We start from the raw sequence: 24,701 nt of genomic DNA, 5'->3' as shown, positions 1-24,701 counted from the left end.
TCCTTTGTATAAACATTCGAAATAGCTTGCTTTGCATGACTTGAACAATGTCACAAAGAAAAAGGGTACCTCTTGCAAAATCTTTTTCTGCAATTAGCTTGCGCCAAGATGCTGTCATGGTGCAAATAATGCCAAACAAAAAAATGGTAAATAAAATGAAAGAAAATGTCAATGCAAGACAAATAAACAAGTGTGCATCATCGGGGAAAATGTGCCGTCTCGAGTACTCTGGTGCGCAGTCGCCACTTGTCATCTATGTAATGCACAGTTAGGCTCAATCAGGGATCCATGTTGCGACCCGACCACAAGTCGGATGTAGATGCAAAATGCTTGACATGTCTAAGCTTCCGGCCCGATGTTGTCCATATCGGGAAATATGGCTTCCATGGAGCGTTTAAATCCTGTGCGCGCCACTGGAAGTAGAGGAGCTTTATCTTTAGCTATGTGCTAGGCTATTGCGTCCTCCTCTGAGACGTTCTCTCGTATGGTGTCGCCTCCGTTAATGGGCTGTTGTCACTTGTCGAACCTTGCTTCTCACTTTGAACTTTCAGCACAGCGTGGTTGTGTTGTGGGTGGTGAAAAAGCTTCTGGATGTGAATCGCCAGCTTCGACAGCGACGTCTGTTTTCTTTCTCGATCAGGCGGGTGGAGTCACGTGACTACAGGCGCTGTATATGTCTTAAAGGGGCATGAACATTGCCGCGGACAGAAAAGGCTTTTCTTTTTCTTTTAAACACTGAATTTACCGACATGGGCAAAATGATTTCGGTCATAGTAATACATTTCGGTAACGGTAAATTTTCGGTTTATCGCCCAGCCCTAGGCCCTGGCATCATAGTCGCTATTTATTGCATGATTTATGTTTGTTTTTTGTTGTTTTTTTTTCCCAAACTGACATTTAGCCTGCTAGTACGTTCCAACATTCCCTTTTTTTTTTTATAAAATTTTTGTTTCTAAATAAATTTTAAAACAAATTTACGTGTTAAAGGATTTTATACATTTGACTATAAAGGATTTAATACGATTGACTACAAGTTACATGTATTTCGTTTAATGCAATAAAGATATTTGCTGATTGTGCTTTGATTCGATGTGCAGTGGAAGGTCAGGGCAGGCTGTGTGTAATGCGTAGGTGGCAGATATTTTTTGTACAGGACGAGCCGCACTTCTGATAACGGGGGTACTGACGCAGGCCTCCCGCCATCAAGGCGCTGCTGTGTGAGATTGGACGAGCCGACACGTCATCCTGCGGGCAGAAGACATCCACTAAGAGAAAGCTAAAGTTAACTGCAGATGACACATAGCCAATAGTAGAATAGTAGGTTATCTTTGTTTTGTTTGCTGAAATGTATAATTGATCCTGGGCAACTCGGGGGGGGGGGGGGGGGGCGTCGTCCTCTGTTGGGTACAGGGACGCGCAGAGCTGTAATGGTAGGGACCCGAGCCCCAGATTTGTATTAGATCTCCTGTTAGGAATAAATCCGCTACCGTGTGAAGTTGCCGGCTTCCTGGTCATCTTTCTCTCAAAAACGAGCGCGCATAATTGTTGGATGAATGTAGGTCGTGTTTGGTTAACCATTAATGGAGTCAGATAATTAATTCAAACTTTTGGTACATTTAAAGTGAAAAACCCAACAGTGTGAAGAATCAAAATCCCTACACATAAATTAAGCAACAACACTTTCCCTCTGACTTTCCCCAAACAACTTAATGTTGTGATGCATATTTTTAACGATAGAAAGTCATTCTTTACAAAGCAAATGAGAGTAAAACGTGTACAAACTTGCTTTGTGTAGCACAACACGAGGCTGCTCGCAACCTTCGCCCAGAAGGAAAAGATGTTGCTCGTTCTCTTCTTTTATTCCACAAAGTTCCTCTTTGTTCTTGGGTGTTGTTCTTTCACACATTTTCAAATGATAATTCCAAAAAATCCGCCCTTGATCTCTGCTTGGCGATGAGTCATGTGCCTCTTTTCGTTAGCGGCTAGCTAGCTAACAAGCTAAGCTAACTACGCCGAAAAGCATCAACGCGCGAAGATGAGGTTATCGGCACACAAAGACTTAATGCATTATGTCGTGGTACTTTAGAGTAGCACTGGACATTCTGTGAGAAAATTACAGTCAGTTCCACACTAAATCAGAAGAATTTAGCGGTGGGTGTTTTTGTTCCGGTGTGGACGGGTCGGTGGATGTGGTCGAGGTCCTTCGGAAGCTGCGCGCTTGCTAATGACGTCATGCTTTAAGCACGTATTTTTCAAAAATATTTCTTTGCCTCTGTGTTAGTTTTTACCCCTGGCTGTTCTATTTCAATATATATTTTATATAATATTTTAAATCGGTTGATAAAAAAAAAAAAATAAATAACTAAATTAACGCCACATTGGCGAGTCGGCTCCTACGTCACGTCCGCCGATGCCTCGAGAAGCCGCTGCTGCAACAGCAGTGGGACGTTTACGTTTCTCCTACCGAACGAAGCAACAATGCTGTGGTTCACTCGGGCTGCAAGATTGTATGAATATGATGTCTGCATATACTAGCAGTGCCTCTCAATTATTTCACGCCCGCCCCTTCCAAGAAGAAAAAGATTCGCGCCCCACCACCACCAATTTTTTTCTGTCTTTGTATATTGATGTTAGATTGTCAATAAAATATCCATAAACTAAGCTAAATTGATAAGAAATATAATTTTGAGAATTATTATTGTGAGGATCTCGAAACTCGGTACTCTGTTTTGCAAATATTGATGAGATGATAAATATTTACTCATAGTTTTTTGTATCAACTTTATTGACATTTGAAAACCAAACACAGTTATTAATACGTACATAATATAGAAAAGACAAAAAGAAGAGCCAGGGGGATTTTAAACAAAAATTCTTTGTAAATAACATAAAGCAACAGCTTTGGTATGTTTACGATACGTTTTTTTAAAAAACAATTTTATGGTTACTATACGGTTTTTTTTAATGGTTACCGTAATGTTCTGTAAGAAGTCACGCTGGTACAGTGATGCTGCAGGCTTGTGTCTCTTTATTTATTGACTTGCATTCTCGTCTATGTGCAGACACACGAGTTCGTCTGGTGACCACACACACATCAGGCAATACTGCCAACTAGTGACTAATGATATAACGGCTATCATTACATCTCCCTTTCAAACGTTAATCAATGCCTATGCCTTTTTTTTAATAAACATTTTTTATTTTATAATTATTATTATAATAATTTTGTTTTGTTCGCAATTATTTTCACTTCTTTTCAATATCTACCCATTTTTTTTTCTGACAACAAGCAGCTCTACAACAATTTTAGCAACAATAACACAACATTAAACATTTTATATCAGCCTGTCCGGTTGTTGTCTAACTCTTGTTGATCTTCGAAGAGGTTCAGTACTCCCAGAAATTGCTGGTGGTTGAGGTCTGTGCTCCTTCGATGTATCCGCCTGTTTTGCAGCCTCAGCCTTATCAGAAGATTTCTCACAGTCCTCGGGAACCTTCAGCAAACTCCTCCTGTTCCTCCTCACTCTTTGTCCATCCTTTGTTTCCACAATGTAAGATCTCGGTTCGGCTTCGCTGAGGACAGTCACTTTTTCTGTCCCAACAATTAGGTCCCTCAATCCTTACAGTGTCTTTCTCAGAAAGAGATTCCAGATGTTTTGGAGCTCTGTCATATGCAATTTTCTGTTTGAGTTTGAGCATTCTCTTATTTTCAAACCAAATGTTGTTGTCATGTCCTTGTGGTATTTGTGGAAGCGTGGTGCGAAGCTTACGGCACATGAGTAGGTCAGCAGGCGAAGCTACCCACTCCAGAGGTGCAGCTCTGTAACTCAATAGGGCAAGGTAAGGATCAGATGCATCATCCTTGGCCTTCCTTAGCAGTCTCTTGATGATTTGCACTCCCTTCTCAGCCTGGCCATTTGCCTGTCGGAAAAAGGGCTTGAAGTGATGATGTGAGCCTCAGCCTCCTCCGCCGTAACGCAGTCCTTGATGTCACTGTTATGGTGCGGCGCTCGGGATAACGCATCAGCAAGCACTATGTATTTTCCAGGCGTGTATATTAGCTCAAAATCATAGCGCTGCAACGTCATCATCATGCGTTGAATTCTGGGCGTCATGTCATTGAGATTTTTCTTCCTAGTTTAAATCAGTGGCTTATGATCAGTCTCTGCTATGAACGTGGGCAGTCCATAAACATACGTGTGAAATTTGCCACATCCAAACACTAGACCCAGTGACTCCTTTTCGATCTGAGCATAGCGTTTTTCAGTCCCTGACATTGACCTGGATGCATAAGCTACAGGTTGCCATGTGTCTCTCGCCTTTTGCAGCAGTACGGCACCTAGCCCATCTTTCGACGCATCCGTGGAAATTTTGGTTGGTTTTGATGGATCAAAGTAGGAAAGGACTGGCTCAGCTGTCACAGTTCTCTTTAGATCTTGCCATTCTTCGTCATGTTTTGTTGTCCACTCAAAGACTACGTTGTGATGCAGCAGCAAACTTAGGGACTTTGACTTGAAGAGAGGTTTGGAATGAACTTGCCCCGGAAGTTTATCATCCCCATTGCTCGCAGAAGTCCTTTTTTCTCAGTTGGAACTGGCATTTCCAGTATTGCTTGCACTTTGGTTCTGTCTGGCACCACTCCATCTGCTGTGAGCTTGTCTCCCAAGAATGTCAATTCTGTAACTCCAAACAGACATTTCTCTCGTTTTAGTTTAAGTCCATTCATTTTAACTCTTTGTAGCAGTTCCTCGAATCTCTCATTGTGTTCTTGTTCCATGTTTCCCCCACACAACCAAATCATCAATGTACACACGGGTTCCTTCCAGACCTTCTATGATTGACTCCATAGCTCTGTGAAAGATCTCAGGCGCAGACTTTATGCCAAATGGCAGTCTCAGAAAACAGAAACGCCCAAATGGTGTGTTGAAGGTGGTGTACCTGCTGCTTTCAGTGTCCAGCTTCAGCTGCCAAAATCCATGCGATGCATCTCATTTGCTAAAGTACTTAGCACCTGCCATGTCACTCAGGATTTCTTCACGCTTGGGAATCTGATAATGTTCTCTTATCATGTTTTCATTCAGATCTTTGGGGTCGAGGCAAACACGTAACTCTGGGGAGTTCCTCTTTTTAACACACGTGATGGAATTTACCCAGTCGGTGGGTTCTTCCACTTTCTCTCTGACTCTTGCTGGTGTCATTCTGCTCAGTTCCTTTTTTAATCTCTCTTTGAGAGGGGCTGGAACTCTTCTCGGGGCATGTACTACAGGTTTAGCATCTTCCTTGAGATGTATTTTGTAAGTGTAAGGTAGCGTCCCTTGTCCTTTGAAGACAGAAAAGTATTTGTTCACAATACTCTTACTACCTTCACTCTTCAACATTGTGTTGTTCTTATTGACATCCTTGCTGTTGATTTGGTAAATTCCTTTTACCAGTCCAAGCTCTTCAGATGTCTTGTCTCCAAGGATTGACTCCAGTCCACTTGGCACAATTGTGAACGTTAACTTGTGTTGTCTTCCCTTTGCTGTCACTTTTAGCCTACAACATCCCTTTGTTTTTTTTGGCTGATTGTTGTCGGTTTTCAATTTCACGGCCTTGTCTGTGCCGGTTTCTCTTCAAGTGATTTCAAGTCTTTTTCGTTAATTATGTTTGCTTTTGCTCCTGTGTCAATTTTAAAAGCAAATAGTGTCCCATTGACAAGCAGTGGTGCAATCCATTTATCTTCTTTTACTGCATTAACAGCATCCTCTGGGTCTCCTATAGTTTGTTGTTGCACATCGCTTTCGTCATATGACACGATTTTTGTGATGTCCTGTGCTTTTAATGTTTGGTGGAGTCTATGACTTGTCTTGCAGGGCTTGGGCAACTTCCTGGTTCTACGCCCAGGCACGCCCCTGCAATTTCTGGCGCCGGCCCCTGTGCACCTGCAGCTCATCAGCAACAGCATAAAAGATCAGCGCAGCCAGGAGTCAGGCGCCGGATTATCCCGTTATACCCGTGGTACTTTGGCCGCAGTTGCACGACACAGATTGGCATTGTTGGCGCTGTCCTTGGTGCTCGTAATAACTCCGTTCTCTTATGTGCTTCCTCAAGCCTTCTTCCTGCCCGCCCAAGCCCGTGACACCACCGCCTTCCCGAGAAGACCAGACCGCGTCTCTCACCTCATCGCCCGACCTGCGCCCTCCGGACCCGCTGCCTGCGCTTGCTTCCCGCCGCGTCTACCGCCCCCTCGCCTGCCCTGCAGAACTCCGGACCCGCTTCCGCACAAATAAAATCCCATCTCATATCCAGGTTGCTCTTGGGTTCCTTTTCTCTCTCCATTACGGTTCCTCAACCCGTGACAGAATAATCCGGCCAATACAATTTACCCAGCGACCCCGGATCCCCTCAAAGAAGCCCTATCTATCCAAGGTAGGCAGCTCGGCCGCCACGAAAAAATGTTTCACGAGCTTATGGAATCGGTCCAAAATCTACACCATAAGATCACGCACCTCTCCACCCAGGTCCTATCTCTCTCTCCCTCCACCCATCCTCCCGTAAACACTCCCCCGGTCCCTTCTGCTTCCGCAATGCCCGCTCTTGGCAGCAAGGAACCTTTTGTTCCTACTCCCGAGCCGTTTACCGGGGATCTAGGATCATGTAGTCAGTTTCTCCTGAATTCTTCGTTAGTTTTTGACTTACAACCGCTAAGCTACCCCTCTGATCGATCCAAAATAGCCTTTATGGTTAACCTGTTACGCGGAAGAGCCGCAAAATGGGCTACGGCGCTGTGGGAGGCGTCTTCGCCAGTGATGTCCTCTTATGCAGATTTTTGCCAGGAACTAAGGAGGGTTTTCGATCACCCAGTCAAAGGACGTGAAGCGACCCGCAGATTGCTAGCCCTTCGGCAGGGAACACAATCCGTAGCGGATTACTCCATCGAGTTTCGAATCCTGGCGAACGAGTGTGGATGGAACGAGCCCGCTCTGAGAGGTATTTTTGTGAATGGTTTGACCGAACGATTAAAGGATGAGCTGGCGGTCCGTGACGAGCCCACCTCCCTCGAGGAGTTGGTCTCACTATCCATAAAAATTGACAATCGGCTGAGAGTGAGAAGCGCAGAAAAATCGCGGAGGGGGGACGGAAAAGCCGTTCCGCCTGTCTATCATTCTGAGCCGTCATCACCCGGCCAATTTCTGCCCTCTGCTCGCCAGGAGGAGCCTATGCAACTGGGAAGGACTGGTCTGGACGCTCAGGAACGCCATAGACGTTTGACTAATCGCTTGTGTATTTATTGTGGAAACCCCGGACATTATCTTGCTGCCTGTCCATCTAGGCCAAAAGACGGGGCTTGCCAATGAAGGAGAGCACATTGGTGAGCCAAATTGCATCTCTTCCCCTCGCATGTCTGTTCCCTCCAGTATCTTATGGCAAAGCAAATCCTTCTCAATCCCTGTTTTAATCGACTCCGGAGCAGATGGCAACTTCATAGATCAAGCCCTGGCTAAACAGTTGGGGGTTTCTTGGGAACCCCTTACTTCCCCTCGAAGGGTGGTGGCCCTGGATGGACATCTCATTTCCTTGGTCTCCCAGCAAACTATACCATTTACACTCATCATCTCAGGTAACCACAGAGAAACCATTCAGCTGTACCTCATCAATTCACCCCATGTTCCCCTAGTGCTGGGGTTCCCCTGGCTCCAAAAACACAACCCCTCCATCGACTGGAGAAACTGCTCCATTACCAGCTGGAGTGTTTTTTGCCACTCGCAGTGCCTGTTGTCCGCTGACCCGGCTCCCCGATCTTCCCCTCCGGCTACGACTCCTCCGGATCTTTCCTCGGTGCCCTCCAACTATCATGACCTCTCCCGGGTGTTCAGTAAGGACCTCGCTCTCACCTTGCCTCCTCACCGCCCTTACGACTGCGCCATTGACCTTCTCCCTGGAGCTTCCCTCCCCACCAGCCGACTGTACAACATCTCCCGTCCAGAGAGGGATGCCATGGAGACGTACATTCGAGATTCCCTCGCCTCCGGTCTCATTCGGCCCTCTTCCTCACCCCTCGGGGCAGGATTCTTCTTCGTTAAGAAGAAAGATTCCTCACTCCGCCCCTGTATAGACTTCAAGGGCGTAAATGATATCACAGTTAAAAATAAGTCCTCGTTTCCACTCATCGATCCGTCATTTGAACCTCTCTGCGAGGCCCAGGTCTTCTCCAAACTGGATCTCAGAAACGCCTATCATTTGGTCCGGATTAAAGAGGGTGATGAGTGGAAAACGGCATTCAACACTCCCTTGGGTCATTTTGGCCTTTTGGCCTCACAAACGCCCCTGCGGTGTTCCAAGCCCTCATGAATGACATCCTGAGAGACATGTTGAACCGGTTTGTTTTTGTCTACCTAGATCAGGGGTGGGCAATTATTTTTTCCATGGGGCCACATAAGAAACATAAAATATTGTGGAGGGCCGGGCCAAAAGGCTGAACTCAATTCTGCATAATATTAATTGTATTTCTTTTTTAAAAAGCAGTAAATAGCACTGTTTTGACAAGCTGGCAAGAGTATATATTAAAGTTAAGCAATGAAACTAAATACCAAATAAACTGAAAAAATGAGGTTGCCTTACAAAAATTTATTCATTCAAATTTCTCAACACAATGGTAGACAAAATATTAACATTTTTTACTATTTGTGACTCATATTAGTAAACATATTCTGTCACATTCACTTCAAAACACATTTTGAGTTCCATATACTGTTGGATAGTTGTGTAAAGGTTCTGAGCATTTTAAAGACATCACAATATTGTCTTTTTGCACCAAACATTTAGCAAGATACAACATATTGACTGTCACTGAACTGTGATTTTGAGAAAAAGTGTCCCAGTTCATTGTTATCTGGTGCCTTACAGTAACATGCCTACATTTGTGGTCTAACTGCCTCATTTGGTGTTTCAATGTTCATTTTTCTTGTTCAGTGAGAACCAATCAGTCGGAACCAAGACTGGTCACTTCTGTGAGCTCCAGTCCCTTCATAGTTTCATAAAGAGAATTACTTCCCATATCTATATTAGGCCATTTAAAAATACATGACTTTTTTAAAATTTATTTCAATGTATATTTAAGCTTGCTTATGTAATAATACAATATTTATTCAATTATTTTAATGTGTAAAATTATCAACAATTTAAACCTTTTTATTTCACACTTGAATGTTTCTTAACATATTTGTTCATTTGAATATGTATGTAATTTAAATTATTCCATCCATCCAGCCATTTTCTGCCGCTCATCCGGGGTCAGGTTATTGAATTAATTTAATACTTAAGTATTTTTTATATTTCAATATTTATTTCAATATTAGGACTCTTCTCAATGAGTTCAATATTTATAAAATGTTTCTATATTTGTTATTAATTGAATTAAGTCTGTATGTGGTTTCCAATTTTAATATTTCCCTATTTCATTATATAACTAATCCAATGTATAAAAAATATAATATAGCATAAAAAAAAAATATTTGGTATATTTGACAAATGATTTAAGTTTTTCCGAAGTGAGATTCTGCTTAACAACAAACCCCAAACGCTTGATAGAGCTCAAGCTAGAAAGTGTATTTAGCCAGTCAGAAATTTATTCAGAAAGTGTCATATTAAATGTATGTGAGGGGATATTTGAAGAGTTTGAGTTTTGTTCAATGGACCATACATATACGAGCCAGCCTAACACAGCGAGAAAACCAGCACTGACTCCAGTCGCCATCAAGTTGCCAACTCCTGACATTCCAAAACCTTTGAGAGAAACTGAGACTATTTGCGTTTCTCTTTCTGGTTCTTTTTATAGTTCAACTTCTAGTTCAGTTTTTCACCTTTTCACGCAGCGTAATGAAAGCCAGTTGAGCAAGTGGAACAAGTGATTTTATTGATGATTGTGGAAGGCAACGATTTCATAAGCACCGTTTCTTCTCACACCTTTTCCATTAAATTCGATTAAAAAGACAACTGAAAAGCATAACGTAAACAAATGTTATTCCAGGCAAAGGCAATTAATTTTATTTACATGTTTGATGTAAACACAAAAAAAATCATCACTCAGACACAATGGTTATTCTGGCACTCATCCCATTGGCTGAATGTCAATAAAAGAGCTTTGCAAAATTACATTTTTCAAAATCACATTTACATCTTACCACAAAGAGTCAGTTCCTTCATTTTTTTTGTCCTTTTTTTAAGCTCCAAGGATTGCTGCAATTCTCGCCAGCACAATTGTGTCTATCAGCACCCGTTTTAGAAAAGAATTTTTTAGCACAAACGCTGCAACTGAATGGCTTGTCTCCACTGTGCGTTCTTGTGTGGTATCGTAAATGTGACTTTTCAGAGAAGCATTTCCCACAAACTGAGCAGGAAAAAGGTTTTTCACCACTGTGTGTTCTTGTGTGACTTGTTAAATATGATTTTAGAGAAAAGCTTTTACCACAAACCAAACAGGAAAATGGTTTTTCTCCAGTGTGTGTTCTTGTGTGATTTATTAAATCAGACTTTCGAGAGCAACTCTTGCCACAAACTGAGCAGGAAAAAGGGTTTTCTCCACTGTGTTTTCGTGTGTGTTCTGTTAAACTTGCCTTTCGAGAGAAGCATTTTCCACAAACTGAGCATGAAAAAGGGTTTTCTCCAGTGTGAAATCGTGTATGTGTTTTTAAATTCCACTTAAAAGAAAAGCTTTTGCCACAAACTGAGCAAGAAAAAGGGTTTTCTCCAGTGTGTGTTCTTGAGTGAATTATTAAATGAGAGCTTCGAGAGAAACTCTTGCCACAAACTGAGCATGAAAAAGGTTTTTCTCCAGTGTGTGTTCTTGTGTGATTTGTTAAAAATGACTTTACATTAAAGCTTTTGCCACAAACTGAGCAGGAAAAAGGTTTTTCTCCACTGTGCTTTCTTGCGTGGCTTGTTAAATGCGACTTTTGAGAGAAGCTTTTTCCACAAACTGAGCATGAAAAAGGTTTTTCTCCAGTGTGTGTTCTTGTGTGATATGTTAAACTCGAATTATGAGAGAAGCATTTTCCACAAACTGAGCAGGAAAAAGATTTTTCAACACTGTGTCTTCTTGCGTGGATTTTTAATTGAAACTTTTGAGAGAAACTCTTGCCACAAACTGAGCAAGAAAAAGGTTTTTCTCCAGTGTGTGTTCTTGTGTGGCTCGTTAAATTTGCCTTATGAGAGAATCCTTTGCCACAAACTGAGCAAGAAAACGTTTTTTCTCCACTGTGCGTTCCTGTGTGCCTTACTAAATGAGACTTCCGAGAGAAGCTTTTGCCACAAACCGAGCAGGAAAAAGGTTTTTCACTACTGTGTGTTTTTCTGTGCCCTTTTAAAGACAGCTTTGAAGTGAATGAGTCAGTGTGGCATGCCCTTTCACCTTTGGCTTGCCCATCATAATCATAATCATCATTAGTATCATCATCATTGTCATGAGCGTCTGATAATGTGTCCTCATTATGTGCTTGTGATGGCCCCCAGTGGTCTTCATCAACTTCTGTTGTCACGTGATGACTTGAGCTGCTGCTTGTAGGCTCCACCCCTCTGTTGTCTTCACTCTCATCCTTGTTTTCATCTTCAGTCTTTATAGGGACAACGTTCAGTGGTGACTTGTTGATCTCCTCCTCCTCCTCCTCCTTTTTGATGTGAGTCAAGTCTGGCTCTTCTTTCACAGAACGGAGATCGTTTTCACAGACGTCTGCAGGACACAAAAAGACAAACACAAATTTGGTTTGGTCAAGTCAAAGCTCAGGCGGCGACTTTGTCTTATATTGTTTCTACCGTGCTACCTTGACTTATGCCTGCCGCACACGGAGCAATGCGTGCGACCCCAACTTGGACCGGACCATGGGGGCATTTCACAAAATTACGTCCTATGACGTAAACCTCCCTTTAGCAGCACAACAACAGTGATAAACGAGCAATTAAAAAGGAAGCACGTTGCGGCTAATGCCGATTACATTCCTGACATAGTCACAGATGTTTCTGGAAGCTAAGCGAAGTTAGCACACACAGGCTATTGTGTGCGTCTGATGGAACACCTGTTGTGGGACCCTAACATATTGATGCAGACCACTGGGGGCCATAGCAACATAATGTCATTGATAGAATAGGAATCCTTCAAGCGAAATATGTTTTCAAGTATTTCATTTTGCATTTGTAACCCATGTTTGGCTCAGCCTTTTTTTATTCCTATTCTTATTTTCTGTTAATGTGATTTTTTCTTAGCGCTGTTACTATTTCCTACGGACCTAGAACGCACCGCAGCGTTGAGATGACGTCTCATCTCGTACGAGAGACGTAGAGAACTTTCTAGCATTTTGTTTCATGCGAGTTGAAGGAGAAAGGCTCTGAATAGACCATACTGGTCCGTTGAACTTTTTTTGTGTGAACTGTGAGCGAATGGAGTTCAAATCCTGTGGTGTTTTCTTGCCAAGGAAATTCGATTTATTTTGAGACTATCGATCCTGGTGAGTTTTTTGTCGAATGTGCCTAATTAACATTCCTGTGTCAATGTATCTCATGATGTTTAACTGAAAAAAACAGTCAGGATGAAGGTTTGTGAACGTTGAGATTGTTATTAGCTAATGGTGAGATATAACTGAAGAAATTAAAGCATTGTAAACTATTTTACTCGCACATGCCTTCCTAGCAAGTGTACTACCTAGTGAGATAAGCTAACAGGCTCACGAAGGACTCCATGTGTGTTAGATACACGTATTTTCTTTTATTCTATTTAATTTTTTTTCACTGGACGATTGTTGCACTGTTGTTTTTGGGGCCACATTGAATGATTGCTCTGCACGTTTCGTGCAGGCTGTTTTTTCTGGGACTAAAAGAATCGTCTAAAGCTTGAACTGCACCGGCAGTGGATTGGATACTTCCTAGGACGCCGGCGAGTGACGTTGGATTCCCGTGGCCACCTATTTCCCTGGAGGGTGGTAGGACCTTCAAGAGGATTTTTTTTGGACAAATCTTTTTTTCCTTTTTTTTGTTTTTTCTGAGATCTCAGACATTTTTTTTGTGGGTCAGATCTGACACCAATTTTGACACAAACTAACACGAATATATGTTTAAAGAGAGATTGAATGTTCTGAATATTGGGGAGTTTGGGATATATAAATACAACTGTTCACATATTCCTGTTAATTGTTCTAAGTGTGTCTTGTTTCTATTGGAGGTTTATTATTGCTCTAAGTAGAGTTGCTGCCGCCAATCTCCCTGCGACCCAAGATGGATGAGTCTTGAGTTGAATACTTACGAATAATTGGTACACTAAAAAAAATTCAGATTTATTTTACTTGGCTTGAGTGTGACGCTGCTTAGTTCAATTGTGGTGGTTACACAAATTGTGGCGAGCCAGCCAGGAGATTGGCATAGTGGCTTTTGTTACCTCCAACCCATAAGATACGCTTATTTATAACTTATATCTCTGAAAAAAAAATGGATCTTTGTCAGCGGTTTAGAGTTGATGGTCAAAAAACGTTGTATGTCACAGGAATCGAACCAAGTTGCACAGATGGTCATATTTCTGATGTTTTTTGTGATAAATGGTAAAATAGAAAAGGTCATTAGGGTTCCAGATGAGCCACACCAACCGCAAGGCAGAACTCTCGTTATCTACGAATCAGAACAGGCTATTTTGGAAGTTGATCCTGCGACCTTAGGGGAACTTGCAAGCCCCAATAACCCAAGTTCGACTTGGTCGTCTAAAACTATTAGAGATATCGCTCAAGGGGAGATGGGCAAAGAAGTGGCCCGTCGGTACCTTAGAGAACTTGAGTTTATGGGAAATAGTGGCAAGGTAGGCTTCCTTAGTTTCCTTCAAAGTGAATTACAGGCGGGCCCCACACCTAATGCTATGACACAACCGACTAATGACCAAAACATTGATACTGACACTCACTATTGTGATCAAAGTGAACCAGCAGAGCCCACAAGTGCTTTTAGTCCTAGTGCTGTTCGATTAGATGAGAGCATTTACAACCCTTCTCATGTCCAGAAAGTGGTGGTTGAGCACATTATACGTAACGAGCCAACTCATACGTCCCTTGCACATGCAAAAATACGCACCTTCTCAGGTCGACTTCCTCGGCCCAACGGTGAAGTTGATTATGAGACATGGCGCACCCAAGTTGATCTTTTACTTTGCGACTCTTCTTTGACTGATGCACACAAAGTAAGAAGGATGCTTGAAAGCTTACTTAGCCCTGCTTCAGACATTGTAAAGCCCCTCGGAGTCACTGCACTACCATCAACATATGTGACTCAGCTTGAATCCGCTTTTGGCGTTGTTGAGGATGGAGAAGAACTTTTCGCCTCATTTCTGGGCTCCAACCAAAACAATGGAGAAAAGCCCTCCGCTTTCTTGAGTCGCCTTCACAGTCTTCTCACCAGAGTTATTTCTAGAGGGGGTGCATCTACTACAAATGTGAATGAGCTACTCCTTAAACAGTTCATTCGGGGTTGCTGGGACCAGAGTTTGATCATCGGTCTTCAGCTTGAAGGGAAAAAGAGTTCCCCCCCTTCGTTCCCGGACCTCATTCTCATGTTGCGGACAGAGGAAGACAGACGGACAGCTAAATTGGACCGTATGAAAAAACATTTGGGTGCAACAAAGGCTGCTGCACATGCCCACTCTGTATTTAACATGCCCGTCCTTGACCAAGCGTCGCTGACAAGCCCCACTTCAATTGATGACGAAACTGCAAAGCTTGATTTAAAGGTCACTGAACTCACAAAGCAAGTGGAAAAGTTGAGCAAAAAGGAAAAGACCACCACCCCAATGTCTAGTCCCCCTGTAGATTCACAACCCACAAATGAACCTGCTAACATTGAAAAGCAAATTGCTGAGTTAACCAAGCAAGTCCAAATGCTTATCCAAACCCAAAGGGTTGCACACAAATATGGTGCAACTGAGCCTAAGGAGTCCTTATATGTCAATTCAAGACAGTCACGAACCTCTGTTAAAATCCCTGGCATGCCTCGTGCATGGTTTTGTTTCAAGTGTGGGGAAGACAATCACATAGCAGTTCATTGCACGAATGATTCAAACCCTGTCCTCGTCAGAGAGAAAAACGCTGAGTTGAAGAAGAAACAAGCTGACTTTGTGGCACGACAGGCTTCAGCTCCTTTTGCATTAAACTAATGGCAGCTCCTGCTGTGGGACATCCAGGAGCTGCAACCATTGATTCTCAGAGTCCCAAATCTTTTGACATTGAACAGCAAAACACTTGCCCGATGAAACCCGAACACATTTTCGACCCTCAATTGTCTTTGCCCAAAGGTCTCATAGGCCCACGCTGTGCAGCCTCTGTACTGATTGAAGGGACGCCATGTGACTCTATAATAGATTCCGGTTCACAAGTAACGACAATCTCTGAGTCTTTCCACAAAGAGCACCTTTCTCATCTTTCCATCCAACCTATTCACACTATTCTTGAAATTGAGGGAGCCGGAGGACAGAATGTCCCATACCTCGGCTACATTCAGACGCACATTTCCTTCCCACGACATATGATAGGAGAAGAGCAGGAGTTGGTCGTACTAGCACTCGTAGTTCCCGAATGCCACTTTAACAGTAAAATTCCATTGCTGATTGGGACAAATGTACTTTTGCGACTTTATGAACAATTAGTGGAGCAAAATGGGCCTGCGTTTATTCAAGGAATACACTCCAAAGAGTTTGCAATGATCCTACAACATGTTGCCCAGGCTCAGAGAAATGATACCGATCCCTACCCGGTAATGCTGCATAGTAAGAAGCCTGTCACAATTCTTCCAAACCAGAAAACATGTCTCATGGGAAATGTGAGATTAAGAAGAACAAACCCATACACGAGCTTTGTGCTTGAACAGCATGAGCAGTACAAGTTGCCAGGAGGCCTGCTGATCGAGTCCGTTTTTGTAGACATTCCTTTTAGGGCCAGTACCAAAGTGCCTGTCATTGTACATAATGTGGGTGAACGTAGCGTGACACTGCGGCCAACCAGCGTTCTTGCACAAGCTTGTGTAGCCCAGCAGGTGTCCCCTTTTACACCTGTTAAACCTCAAGTTTCCCTAAATCAACCGGGACAGGAGACCAGTAGATTCATCTTCGATCTTGACGAGTCTCCCATCTCAGAGGAATGGAAAGAGCGCATCCGGGAAAAGTTACTATCCATTTCTGATGTTTTTGCTCTTGATGACATGTCGCACGGCCACACTACTGCTGTAAAGCATCAGATCCGGTTACACGATGAGACACCCTTCAAAGAACGTCCAAGGCCCATTCACCCAAGCGACAGAGAAGCAGTGAAGCAGCATCTCAGACAGCTACTTGACGCAGGTATAATCCGTGAGTCTCAAAGCCCCTTTGCTTCACCAATTGTATTGGTTAAAAAGAGGGACGGATCCATCAGGCTATGCATAGACTATCGCAAGTTAAATTTGAGGACCATAAGAGATGCATACGCCCTACCAAATATTGAGGAAACATTCACAGCTCTCAGTGGGGCGAAGTGGTTTTCTGTCATGGACCTTAAGTCTGGTTATTATCAGGTTGAGGTAGCTGAAGAAGACAAGCCTAAGACAGCTTTTTTATGCCCCTTTGGCTTCTATGAATTTAATAGGATGCCACAAGGTGTCACGAATGCCCCAGGCACTTTCCAACGCCTCATGGAGCGGTGTGTTGGTGACCTCCACTTGAACGAAGTGCTTGTTTTTTTGGACGATCTAATTGTGTTCTCAGACACGTTGGAGGAACACGAGAACAGGTTGATGAAAGTCCTGTCACGTCTCAGAGACTATGGGCTTAAACTGTCCCCAGAAAAGTGTCATTTCTTTCGAGACTCAGTTAAATATTTAGGACATGTTGTGGATGCCCATGGAGTACATACTGATCCGGACAAAATCTCAGCTTTGAAAACCTGGCCACGTCCATCTACTGTCAAAGAGTTAAAATGTTTTTTAGGCTTCGCTGGGTACTATCGACGTTTTATTGAAGGATATTCCAAGATAACTAAATCCCTTAACCGTCTTACTACAAATTATCACCCACCAAAGAAACGAGGAAAAATTTACAAACGAGAGCCACCTCAGCTAACTCGCAGTCCGACTCAGCCTCTTGCAGAGCAGTGGACTCCAGAGTGTGATACAGCGTTTCACACGATAATCAGGAAACTAACCTCAGCACCTATTCTCGCCTTTGCAGATCCACAGCTCCCATACATACTGCACACTGATGCTTGTCGTGATGGCTTGGGAGCTGCCCTCTATCAGCAGCAAGGGGGGAAGCTTAGGGCAATTGCATATGCGAGCCGGGGGCTTTCCAAAAGCGAACAAAATTATCCCACACACAAGCTTGAATTCTTGGCCCTCAAGTGGGCTGTGTGTGACAAATTTAACGATTACTTGTATGGTTCTTCTTTTGTTGTCCTGACTGATAATAATCCTCTAACATACGTCTTAACAAGTGCCAAGTTGGATGCTGCTGGACACAGGTGGTTGGCTGCCTTGTCCACTTATCACTTTACCATCAAGTACAGGGCTGGTCAAGCGAACAAAGACGCCGATGGGTTGTCTCGGCGGCCACAAGAACCACCTTATGAAGATGAGGCTTTTTGCAAAGAGAGAGCTCGTATTAATGACATGAAAATGCGACTCATTGATTCATCAAATCAAATGGATCATGAAACTTTCACTGCTTTGTGCCAGCGCCATTCTGTTTCAATTCCATCAGAACCTTTTGTTGTTGTCGAGTCTCTCGCTATTGACCTTACAGCAGTCCCTGAAGCATATGGTGAAAATATCTTGCCCTTAATGACAGATGCTGATTGGCACACAGCACAAAGGATGAACCCCCCTATTGCACGTGTCATAACCTTGTTGGAAGGAGGTGCAAAACCTGGACTCAATGAAACAAAGTACGAATCCGCTGATGTTAAGGTCATGCTAAACCAATGGAACAAACTTGAACTCAGAAATGGAGTGTTATACAGGAAGTGTAAAGACCAAGATTCTCTAGTCTACCAGTTAGTACTACCTCATCAGTATCGTGAAAGAGCTTTGAAAGGTGTACATGATGAGATTGGTCACCTGGGATTTGACCGTGCCTTACATCTTGCTCGAGCTAGGTTCTATTGGCCAAGAATGGCCAAGTCCATTGAAGATAAGTGCAGGAAATGCCCTCGATGTGTCATGAGGAAGGGTCTTCCCCAAAGAGCCGCCCCGCTGGAAAACATTCACACGACTTACCCACTTGAATTAGTTTGTGTGGATTATCTGTCCATTGAGCCAGATAGTCGAGACACAAGGAATGTGTTAGTATTGACGGATCATTTTACAAAATTTGCCATAGCAGTACCTACAAGAGACCAGAAAGCTAAAACGATAGCGAAAACGCTTTGGGATAACTTGATCATTCCCTATGGGTTTCCTTGCCGTCTGCTAAGTGATCAAGGGAGAGACTTTGAGTCTAAAATAGTCAAGGAGCTTTGTGCTTTGGTTGGGGCGAGGAAGATCCGTACCACTCCGTATCATCCCCGGGGAAACCCTGTAGAACGCTACAATAGGACGTTGCTAGCTATGTTAGGCACATTGGAGGAGAAGGACAAGTTCCATTGGCGAGACTTCGTCAAGCCCTTAACGCATGCCTACAACTGTACCAGAAATGACACGACAGGGTATTCCCCATACGAACTAATGTTCGGCAGACAGCCCAGGTTGCCTATTGATCTTATCCTTGGTACATACCCTGGCAAATCTAGTCCAAAGTCCTATTCAGATTATGTCAAAACTCTTCGTGCAAACCTCCAAGAAAGCTACGCTCTTGCTTCCAAACACTCAAAGAAGATGGGTGAGAAGAATAAGACACGTTTTGACAACAAAATAAGAGCTGCTGAACTCTTAGTTGGTGATAGGGTCCTAGTAAAGAATGTTAATGTCAGAGGAAAGCACAAACTGGCAAATCGTTGGGAGCAAACCATTCACACTGTTGTAAAACGCATCAAGGACAGTCCTGTTTATGTTGTTAAACCAGAGACTGGAGAGGGTCCTCAGCGCACTTTACACAGGGATCTTCTTTTGCCTTGTGGGTTCTTACCTGTGGAGGATCAGAATGAATCCGATTCTCCAGGAGACAATTCAAGGAAAGTGAAGACAAGGAGCAAGACAAATAAGATGATGGAGACTGATGTTGGAAGTGAAGGAGAGTACAGTGACAAGGATGAAACGAGTGATGAAGAGATATTTTGTATTGACTCACGGGAGCGGCAGATAATCACGAAGGGCCTTATACCCAAACTGAGCAGTTTCCTGTTAAATTCCAACCTCCTAAGCATGTCCAACCCTCAGTGTCATCTTCTGATGTTGCAGGGCCAGAGAAACCAACACTTGACCTTGATAGGTCCATCATGACCTCACAACATGAAGTTCCTGGGTTGAGTAGTGTTGAGTTGCCATCTACAGATAGGTCTTCCGACCATCTTATTGAGATCCCTGAACCTGACTTGACTCCTACCCTGACTGACACAGTTATTCCCTCAGACTGTAAACCCAGTACTGACACTGTCAAAACAGATGATGCGGCGGTTAAGTCAATAGGCTTGCGACGCTCCGAAAGAGAAAGACGTCAACCTAAAAAGTTTACCTATGATGAACTGGGAGAGCCACTGAACTTGGCTATTAGTTCTTTTTTTCAGGCTTTAAGCGTTGCGTTCTCGAGAGCTGTACTACAACCTCCACAATGCCCAAGCTGTAAAACGTTGCATGAAGAGACTCATGCCGTTTAGAGGGGGAGAATGTAACCCATGTTTGGCTCAGCCTTTTTTTATTCCTATTCTTATTTTCTGTTAATGTGATTTTTTCTTAGCGCTGTTACTATTTCCTACGGACCTAGAACGCACCGCAGCATTGATATGACGTCTCATCTCGTACGAGAGACGTAGAGAACTTTCTAGCATTTTGTTTCATGCGAGTTGAAGGAGAAAGGCTCTGAATAGACCATACTGGTCCGTTGAACTTTTTTGTGTGAACTGTGAGCGAATGGAGTTCAAATCCTGTGGTGTTTTCTTGCCAAGGAAATTCGATTTATTTTGAGACTATCGATCCTGGTGAGTTTTTGTCGAATGTGCCTAATTAACATTCCTGTGTCAATGTATCTCATGATGTTTAACTGAAAAAAACAGTCAGGATGAAGGTTTGTGAACGTTGAGATTGTTATTAGCTAATGGTGAGATATAACTGAAGAAATTAAAGCATTGTAAACTATTTTACTCGCACATGCCTTCCTAGCAAGTGTACTACCTAGTGAGATAAGCTAACAGGCTCACGAAGGACTCCATGTGTGTTAGATACACGTATTTTCTTTTATTCTATTTAATTTTTTTTCACTGGACGATTGTTGCACTGTTGTTTTTGGGGCCACATTGAATGATTGCTCTGCACGTTTCGTGCAGGCTGTTTTTTCTGGGACTAAAAGAATCGTCTAAAGCTTGAACTGCACCGGCAGTGGATTGGATACTTCCTAGGACGCCGGCGAGTGACGTTGGATTCCCGTGGCCACCTATTTCCCTGGAGGGTGGTAGGACCTTCAAGAGGATTTTTTTTGGACAAATCTTTTTTTCCTTTTTTTTGTTTTTTCTGAGATCTCAGACATTTTTTTTGTGGGTCAGATCTGACACCAATTTTGACACAAACTAACACGAATATATGTTTAAAGAGAGATTGAATGTTCTGAATATTGGGGAGTTTGGGATATATAAATACAACTGTTCACATATTCCTGTTAATTGTTCTAAGTGTGTCTTGTTTCTATTGGAGGTTTATTATTGCTCTAAGTAGAGTTGCTGCCGCCAATCTCCCTGCGACCCAAGATGGATGAGTCTTGAGTTGAATACTTACGAATAATTGGTACACTAAAAAAAATTCAGATTTATTTTACTTGGCTTGAGTGTGACGCTGCTTAGTTCAATTGTGGTGGTTCCACATTTATGGATAGTTTCATCGTGGGTACTTTTTGCTTCCATTATAATCTGGATCCCTAAAATAATTAAAGGGGCCCTGGCATCAGAGTCGCTATTTATTGTATGATTTACGTTTGTTTTTTTTTTACCCAAAATGATATTTATCCTGCGAGTAAGTTCCGACATTACCCTTTTTATTTTTATAAAATTTCTGTTTTGAAATAAATTTTAAAACAAAATTACGTTTGAAGAGTAAAAGTTCTTACACATAAGCATTAAGCAACAACACTTTCACTCTGACTTTCATGTTGACATATTTGAATAATGACTGTATATTTTAAAGTTATCCAATATGCATTCAAATTCGACGAAAGATACACCAAAATATTATGAGTTCACTGAATTATTTTGTAACTGCAATGATGCTTAACAGCCAGAGGGTGTCAGTAATGAGTAACAAAGTAACACAACACCTCCCACTGATACATCATCATTGTCATTTGGATAAATTACCAGGAACTATGAGATGCAAACCACCAGAGCCATAGGAACTTTATGACCAGGAACTAAATGTTCCTGGCCTTGTTGGTAGAAAAGGGGGTTGTGGCGTACTCCCTTTTTAAGCCCATAGCCAGCCAAAGATGCAGATGCATTCCTTGCAGCATGCGCTTGTTCACTGATGAGATCCGTGCAACCTTGGATGGATGCATGAAATGTATTTTAAATGTTTGGATGAGGTGAAACGATGCACACGTGCACAAAACAATGCAGAGCCACCGGAGGTTCTGTCAGGTTTAAAAAGGTCCTGACGCCTTCATTAGACTGAATTAAATGCAGAGAACCAGAGGAATAACCAGGGAAGGTTTTGTCTTTTCTCCATCGCGGATGGGAGGAGAAGCCAGGAAGTGAAGTAGACGTCTTGCCAGTTCACTCTCCCGCACTCTCACTGACTTCTTCGCCCATCCCTCTGGACTTTATTCAGAGAAAAACGAAACCTATGGAAAGTGAAACCCAAACAAGCGTGTGGGTGTGCGCATGTGTGCTGAAGCAATGATGTGCGTGTCTGTGAGTGTGTGTGTGTAATTATCATTGATACAAATAGTGGATAAAAAACATGATTAAAAATACACAAACTATTTACATACTCTCACAGGTTCTTTAACTGCCAAAATATTATGTCATTTAATTTATTATAATTTTATTATTCATCAAACAATTGGCAAGTTGACTTTATTGATAATTTGTGTATAGTTGTCATGCAAGTTTTCTTTTCCTATTTGTGAATCGTTTGTACATGGAACAATAGGAAAGTAATTATATTGTTTGTTGCTCCGGGGACGTGTTTGAGAGTTGCACTGTTCATACTCATGCGCTCTTTACGTGGCAAGGCAAGTGCCGTCGGACATGATTGACAAGCTGAGTCTGTTTGGTCGGCTGAATAAGAAGGTAAACTTTCCCCTGTAAGATTACAGGTTAATATCCTGCTGGTTTTGTGTCTATAGTGGCAATGGTTAATATTTTCCGTTCTAATTGTCAGTTTCTGAAGTGACTTTTCTGCCAGCATTTGAAGCTCATTCCCCTCAGAATTATTGTGCAGTCATCGAGGTATGTTTTGCTGCTAACAACTATGTTTACACTTGATGGTGTTGCTGTGCTTTCTTTTCATTATCTTTGTAAATATTGTATATTGCAGTTGTATATTTATATTTTTTGTATGTTTTATAGTTTGACGGTGACAAATTAATAAATGTCAGCTGTGTGAGAAGATTCGAGACTTGTGATGATTATCTGACGGGAGTGAAAGGTTAATTGACCGAGCCAGTAAAGATTTCATAAATAAGACCAATACGTACTTGATTTTTCAAAAAAAAAAAGAATCCTTTGTGCTTTATCCACTAAAATTCATCAACCGCTATTGATCTTTTTGCCGCAGTATGCACAGTTTTTAGAGTCAGGTTGAATCATTCCATAAGGAATTGCTTGAACAAGATATGTCAGAGTTTTTGTCAAAAACGAGACAAGCCTTCATAAATGAATCACCCAGCCAAGATTGTCTTTGTCACTTGCGAGGAGAAGTCCGCCAAAGAGAAAAGCGTTCCCGCTCCTGTGCAGCGTTTTATTGAAGCACAGCAAAGCATTTTGAATATGCAAACTCATAAAGAATGAAAAAACATTAACACTTTGACTCTATCACACCCATCCACACGCTTCCTGTTGTTCGAACGGTTTCAGCTTACAAGACATGTTAGGGTCACACTTCTGTTCAATGCGAGCTAAACGGTTTCCAGTTAAACACGGTTCAAGACGTGCATCAGTTTTTTTGTGGCTTCTTGCTCAACTGCCAGCATAGACACAACTCTGTTACCACTGAACTCACGTTTTCCTGTTTAAGAGGTCCATGTTTTTGTGACCTTTTATTAACCTGTAAGCATAGTTTTGAGACATGATGACATGACAAACTTAATTTCTTTCACAATAATATAAAAACATTCGCAGATATCGCAAAAACAAATTGGGGAAGCTGTGGAGCAGAGCACAACATCAGTCAGACCCCGGGTCCACAACCCCTCTGGCAGAGACGCAAACAGAGCTTTCGCTTCAGAGTGACCCATTCACTATCTACCGTAGTGTCGAGAAACTCGGAAAATGTTCCATAAGAGAAGAATTCGGAATGGGTGCTGAAACACCACACCCTGTTAGTGACATGGGGTATTCGACATCTAAATTTAACTCTTCACCAATGGGCCTAAATCTTGAGTATGATGATGCGCACCGATAGTTAATGTGATTTGTGGCTCCGCGAACAGAGACAATTCATACCGTTTCCTCTGCTCTGGGGCAAGGCACACATGCGAGGCAGCACCGGTAGACATCACAAATACATAATCCTAATGCAAGATGCACTTCTGACCCTCGAAATTGGGTGAATGCATCCTGACAAACAAAATCATCATAACTCAGTGTTCAATGCAAAGGACCAATTGGTGGTTTGAATGGGTGGAGGCGGCTACACCACGCAGACCAGAGCAGGAACAAGACGTACCAGCAGCAGGAGGATGGAGACCCTGGTCTCAGAGCTGCCCAGTCGACTGGAGTCAAATTCAGTCCCTTCTGGAAATTCAGTCCCACTCGAATTCCAGTGTTTCACAGGTGTGGGTTCGGTCCATGGCAGTGACTCGGCCAATCTCAAGAGTCCCACAAACGTGACAGTGTTGTTGCTCATTGTTGCTCATCAAGCTTGCAAAGCGTGGAATATCTTGTTCCACCATCAAAAACTGTTGTCCATCAATCGTCACCGGAATGCCAAGACCTGCCGGTCCTTGAATGCTGAGGCTCCACGGGCACCCCTATCGTGGAATGGGGTCCCAATCGGGTTGAGGCGTCAACTGTGCGTTTGGAAGCCATAGAAGCGTTGTCGGAGGAGGGGGTAGCGATGGCGCCCCCGTGCTAGTGGAGCTCTTTGTGACTGGCGTGGCGCTGGACCACAGGATGGCACATTTCAGGAAGTGGCTCGGTTTGGACCGCCCATCACCCAGTGACCCCACACCCCATAGCAAAAGCACGTCCCACTCACAACCCATGTCTATAACCACCCCTACTTCTGTTACGTGACCTTGTTGACCGGCAGGTGCGGACAACAAGCCTGCTGTGGCGCTGCGTCACCAGAACCTGGCCCAGGAGTAACGGAAACGGAAAGAGCAGACGCAATGGGAGCTGCATGCGTCGGCTGCTGCATTAGCTGGTCCCTCT

At 42.9% G+C, this 24,701-nt stretch overlaps 1 protein-coding gene and 2 long non-coding RNA genes across 3 annotated transcripts in view; 2 read left to right on the top strand and 1 right to left on the bottom strand.

Moving 5' to 3' along the window:
- Window positions 1-24,701, bottom strand: part of LOC148342390 (uncharacterized) — a 164,601-nt gene that overhangs the window by 46,813 nt on the left and 93,087 nt on the right. The window lies entirely within an intron of this gene.
- On the top strand, window positions 12,167-13,158 carry LOC148342394 (uncharacterized). The gene is made up of 2 exons (XR_015842034.1): window positions 12,167-12,479; window positions 12,826-13,158. It is a non-coding gene; the product is annotated as an uncharacterized LOC148342394 (long non-coding RNA).
- Window positions 19,301-20,777, top strand: LOC148342393 (uncharacterized). The gene is made up of 2 exons (XR_015842166.1): window positions 19,301-20,099; window positions 20,445-20,777. It is a non-coding gene; the product is annotated as an uncharacterized LOC148342393 (long non-coding RNA).

This window comes from Idiotropiscis lumnitzeri, chromosome 2, assembly GCF_059441095.1.
Source record: "Idiotropiscis lumnitzeri isolate Australia: NSW breed Sydney's pygmy pipehorse chromosome 2, RoL_Ilum_1.0, whole genome shotgun sequence".
NCBI lineage: Eukaryota > Metazoa > Chordata > Actinopteri > Syngnathiformes > Syngnathidae > Idiotropiscis > Idiotropiscis lumnitzeri.
The sequence above is the reverse complement of the archived record's forward strand: the minus strand, read 5'-3'. Positions and strand labels throughout refer to the sequence as shown.